The following is a 6,000-nucleotide window of genomic DNA, read 5'->3' as shown; positions in this document are numbered from 1 at the left end:
AAAGTTCTATAGATTCTGACGGCGCCCATCTTCCTCCCTCCCTCCTCCCAATGACCAGTGTATCGAGCAATGAACCATGGGATAGCCAAACGACAGGTGTACTGCCCCGAGATCCGGCGCGCATCCCGGATCCGGACCAAGTTTAGAACATCCGGGTCGATCCCAGACACACACACATTTGCACACTGCTTTCTCTCGCGGGTTCTCGAGGTCGACTTAAACAGAAAATCTCCAGTCTGTTTATTTTCCTTCTCCTCTCGCAGCTTCCATTACCCACAGCGCCGATGAAGTAATTGGCACCTACAAGTCGGCTCGTCTCGTCAGAGAGGCGATTTCGGCCGGCTTGAGGTCGGCCAAGTGAAGAACAGATACACACAACTTCCATCTCCGGCTGGCACGCTGTTAATACGCTGGGATAGTAAGGGGTTTGTATTTGTACACTTGTCTAAACTAGTCGAAACTAGGCACAAAAAGCGAGGTTGTGAAAATAAAACTCTCGATTGGAAGACGGAAAACTTCTGGAAAGTTAGCATCAAGACAACCTCTCGCGTGACCCCGCGAGAGTTCACCCGTGAACTGGTCTCTCATGACGATAACAGAAAAGCGGGAGCGTGCACAAAATAATCCTGGTTAACCCTCATGATCATATTCATAAATCAAGTAAATCGTTGATGTGTCTCAAAAGGAACATATGGTTCCAAGACGTTGACAGCGCACTGAAGTGGGGGCATGTCATCATTTGTTTATGCTAAAAGACAGCCAAAGACCTTCTAGTATCTCAGCTGCTCTTAAGACGAAACCTCACAATAAACTATAGTCCAGACTCATCTAGTTAATGCTTCAGTCAATAATAATTATTTTCATACCAAGTACCTATACTGACAGATGGAGATACATTTCCGAACGTGGAAAAAGGCTAGGGAAGTTTCAGGCCAGGCCGCTGAGTAAAAACAAACAATTAAACTTAATGTAAAGCTAAAAATAGGTAGTGAAAAATATACTATTTTTGGGGCCCGTAAGTGAAGGTAAAGAAACTTTTGACCGAGTAAGCAGACAGGTGAACAAGTGTCGGACAACCGATGCGTGCTTAAGTGGTACTGTCTTACAAGTATGCACATTCCGTGTACGCAAACGGCGGCGTCAAATTTAAGAACCAGGCGACGACTGGCGACGGCTTATTTGCCCAGGCCCTTACACGTCTCGTCTTACGCTACACCGACGTGTCAAAACGTCAGGTTACGCTCCGCAACTCGTGTCATCAAATTAGCTCTGTCGTGTCCGCCATTTGCAAGAGTTTATCGGGCAAATAAGAAGTTGGCAAAAGTGTGCGGTTGAAACAACAACGGAAGTGTAGGGACGCCGTCTTCGATTTCAGTAACCATCTCAGACTGATACATTGGACCGGAAAACTTGTGTTTCCAAATTTACCTTCACAGCACCGACTGTTTGTGTAAGTTATGTATACATTGTCCGACAAATATGTGGCCAGGAAACATGGATACTGTTACCATGCTTGGCGGAGCGTCGGACAGAAGTCCTATTTGACAGCTGTCCTGATACAAGAGGACAACCTTACGAAGCTGCATCAAATGTGCAGCGCTAGCGTAGGTAGCCACAAGACAATGTAGGCGACATTTCTATGTAGAGAAATAAAAAGGCTCGTGGCCGATGAGTTACATAGTCTGTATCAATGTCTGCAACAGGTTTTCCTGTCATAAATCTAGCCAATAAAAGTATATACAGAAGAAGCCTTCTATGCGCGGCACGACTGTTTCGACGCCGGTGCCTTTCTGCGGCTCAGAGCCACTACTGGCACATCATTACAAATGTGAATGCCGGAAAAGTGGACATACTGTGTACCTTATGTTCCAATGTTTGTTAGTATTTCCTACCGAGCCGATTGAGTCAGAAAATATAACTGTCAATTCAACTAGTTTCAACCGGAAAATGGTCGGACTTTCGTCCATTTAATACGGTAGATTTTTCTCTGCACGCTAGTACTTCGAAAGCCCAGGAACAATGATAGACCAGATTTGTTCAAAACATCATATCACCATGTAAGTTTTCGAAATTAAAGGTCTCAGCTAATGTCTAATTCTGGTATGAAAATTCTCAATTTTCTGTTTGTCTTTACTTCCTTCCTTCCTTCCTTCCCTCCCTCCCTCCCTCCTTCCTTTCCCTCTCTATTCCTTCATTTTAATCTGGCTTCCTTCCTACCTTCTCTTTCCACCTTTATAATTTCTCATTTCTTGTCATTTTGTTCAGTTCTAAGCCTTACCTCTTCCTTCTTAGGTGCATTTCTGGAAACTCTACTGCGTTTTCTGTTTCTTCTCAAGCTCAGCTCATGGTGTCTTGCTATAGAATTCCAAATTGACCCACTGACTTGCTCCTTCCTTCTAGAATATCAGTATCGCCAAGAAAGTTGTTTTCGTCCTTGGGAGAAGGAGGATTTATTGCATTTCATGATGAATTGCGTTCTTTTGTCAGGTAGAACACGAACTCCGATCGGAAAGAACTTACGGTAGAGGATTTCCGCCCACATTCGTTACTTTCCGTTCGGTAAAACGAACCTCCGCGCAGCTAGCTTCGGTCGTTTCAATCGCATTTTCGTCTATCTCTCTCGTGACCACGTTACAGCATCATGTCATCACTTACTACAAGCACGGTCCTCACGTTTCAACTGGACCATTAAACTATAATATCGCTAGATCTCAAAACTCTCACCCCCGACCTTCCCTCCAGGTATCCATGACAAACCTCGTTGACCTCCTATGCTACTAAAAAGCTCCTCGATGCCACGATCCCCGCAGAAGTGCTGTGACGTTTCTGTCACCGATGTCAGAGTTACGGGCTTTTCCAAGAAGTCACTCCCACGTTACGGTATCGTGGATCTGTTGCTCTGTTTTTACTTCATTAGGAGGTATTCTAGTGACATTTTAAGTGACCGGGATGCCTATAGATAGACATAACACACAGGAGCGAAATCTCCGACGCTCAGGAGCATTGAGAAAAGTCAAGACATCGCCCTGCCCCCTGCTTTCATGTGAAGAGTATTCTCTTATGCTTCTTAAGACGGGAAAATCACTCAATCCATATCTGTCATTCCGTGTGCTGTTTAAGGCTTATTATATCAGATATCAAATAGCGACTGAGTTAGCTTTCCTACATTGATAGTCCGGAATCTAAAGTTAACTGGATTATGGAGATGCCGTGTCTATAGACTTTGCGCTCCAACCTCATCCTGTGGGGTTTTAGGCGTTTGCATCCTGTTTCAGATAAAAGTTCAATATATATTTTGTCCGTCATTCGGTAACGTGTAGTCGCAATTGCAAATCCTGATTGTCCTCTGAAAGAACCGCAGTACTAACCTAATATAAGAAAATTTCCAGTCGCTGCAACATTCAACGTCATCCATAGTATCATTTGCAAGGTGTCCGCATGCGTCGAACTCCATGCAATGGGACTACTTCTATTACTCAGAAAAGGAAACATCTTGTAGTAAATTCCCTTTCATTGCTCGCGCTTATTATATATTCCGTCTTACCTGTCTAACAATTAAGAACTCAATTCTGACACATTTCTTGAGATATTCTCCTTCTGATTACGATTTTTTCCCTCCCACAAATCAGCAGAGGATGCCTCGCTGTCTATCTCCGTTTCGTGCCGACAGATTCAGAACCGTTAGAAAATGGGATCATGTTGGTTACCATTGTCCAATTATCGAATTATATCATTTGTAAGAAGTACCCATCCACATCTAAACCTCGGTGCAGGATTTCTCCCATCTGTAACCAATAAGCGGGTCATGTGGGTAGTTACTCGGCACCCTCGCAGACCCGGTGGCGAGAGATTGTCGGGCCAGAGGTCGCGGGAATTCCCACGGCCTCACGTTCTCTCCGGCGGTACCTGTTTCTCTCCAAACACCAAACAACACGGACGTCGTTTGTTCTCCCGTCTAGCGCCTTCGGCAAGCTCATCTAACCCTCATCGAACTCTCGTTAGAGCCCATCACGAGTCGGGAGGGACACGAAAAAAAAATGACTCACCTGATAAAAGACTGGTTGGCGGTTTGGGAGAGACTTGGAGACCACTACTGACTCACAAAAGTTCAGCAAACACCTCGGGCTGTCCACTCAACGGGGTGAAGTATCTTTCCACTGTCAACCACGATCTCTAACTCAAATATTTATCGCAGTAACCAAGATATTCAATTATCAGAGCTAATTCTCCGGGACCCTTTGTATATCTTGCAATTACGGGCATTAAGATTCAATTTAGATTGTGTGAGTGAGAGCGGAGATGACAGAGTATGAGAGTGGGGAGACCTTGTGAGTTAGATGGACTGCGGGTTGGATTGCATCTATGGCATAAAGGGCCATGGTGTAGACTCGGACTCCAGGTTATATAGCTGTATCAGTAAGGACCTCTGGGGGCGGCGATTCGGAAGTCCGAAATCATGATGGAAGAGAAAGATAAGAAAAGTGCTTGCGCCGCGCGGTGTTGCCACCATATCTAAGGAACCGTGGCACGGTGTTGTGCGGAGTTTGTATTAATAGTGCACTGTTGTTAGGCTGCGGGGAGCGCTCCTGTCACAAACACACCGACATTTCGACCAAAAGTACATCACGTAATGGACAACAATGACGGAAGACAAAGGGGCTCAGCCAAGCAGGACGTCGGACGCCTCCAAGAACACGAGAAGCGCACATCCCAAGACATCCCGCGCGCCCTGTCACTGCAAAAATGCGGCCCGGCACTTTTGCGCACCTTGCCTTGTTTGTACAAAGGTTTTCAGCGTCGTCCTTACAAACAACGATAGAGTAAGAGAACCCCCCATTTGTAGACAAACACGGATAAAAATTCCTGCGTTTTCTACCCTGTCTGTTAGTCAGGCATGGCCGACCATCGGCCCAATACGTGTGCCTTCCTATTGACAACGTCTGAAGTACTTATACGCCTCAACGCTACGACGGAATTGCCCCGCCCTAAGCCCCGAAAACTTTCCTGGTTGTGGAAAAAAAGACAACAAAGTATACTTTCTCCAAACAGCTAATCACAGAGGTGCTGTAACTCTTCAAGGAAGGCCGTCCGTTAAAATAATTGATCGCAAAACTGTTCCCGTCCTTGAAAGAATGGACCGTCTTGCTGTGTAGTGTTTGCTGGACCACACGATTCAACTGAGGGATTATCCCTCTTACGGAACAGGACAATGCATTTTCAACATTTTTGGCAAGTTTCTGTAGAAGCTCCTTACGTAGAGATCCTCAGGACTGATAAAGATCGAGGGGCCCTCACCAGTCTGTCGTGTGGGGACTTCTGTGAACGGAACTTCAGGAATCAGCTTCCGGCAGGCTCACCGAAAACTCGATGAGTGAAATAGATCGACTATCGGAGATCACAACTTTGAAAGTCACAGAGAGGAACGCGATAAAAATTCTGAATTCCATTAGGCATTGTCATAGTAAATGGGTCGTTCATTGAATGTATACATAAGACTTTGCTTTCTACATGTATGACATACCCGTCCAGAATCGAAGCAAGAAAATTCTAAATTCTGCATTTTATTAGGCATAGTCATAGCAAAAGAATCATCAAATTCATACACTTGTTTTTACCTTTTATGACATACCCGTCCAGAATCGAAGTACGAGAAGAACATAAACCATGACCAGAAGTATAACATATCCCTAGCTAGAATCAGTCGGCCACTACCTATATGTTTGCTCTATGGATGAACAAAAATAGAAATTCAAATTAAAGATACTTTATCGCAGTTGAAGCTATCGACTTACTTTTGGGTCATGTCCACAGAGCTTGAGCGATATTGACGGTGGACACGTTATATAGAAGCTTACTATCCTACGTGTAGCATATTATACATGTTTGAGTTTATAAGAAAATCAGAAGTAGCAAAGAGGATTGGCATATTTTCTGTCGCGTCTAGAGGGTAATCCGAGTTCAAAGCTCGCGAAGTTCGTTGCTGGGCTGGCCATCACATAA

This window comes from Branchiostoma belcheri, unplaced genomic scaffold (assembly GCF_001625305.1).
Source record: "Branchiostoma belcheri isolate BF01 breed outbred unplaced genomic scaffold, Haploidv18h27 scaffold24, whole genome shotgun sequence".
NCBI lineage: Eukaryota > Metazoa > Chordata > Leptocardii > Amphioxiformes > Branchiostomatidae > Branchiostoma > Branchiostoma belcheri.
The sequence above is the reverse complement of the archived record's forward strand: the minus strand, read 5'-3'. Positions refer to the sequence as shown.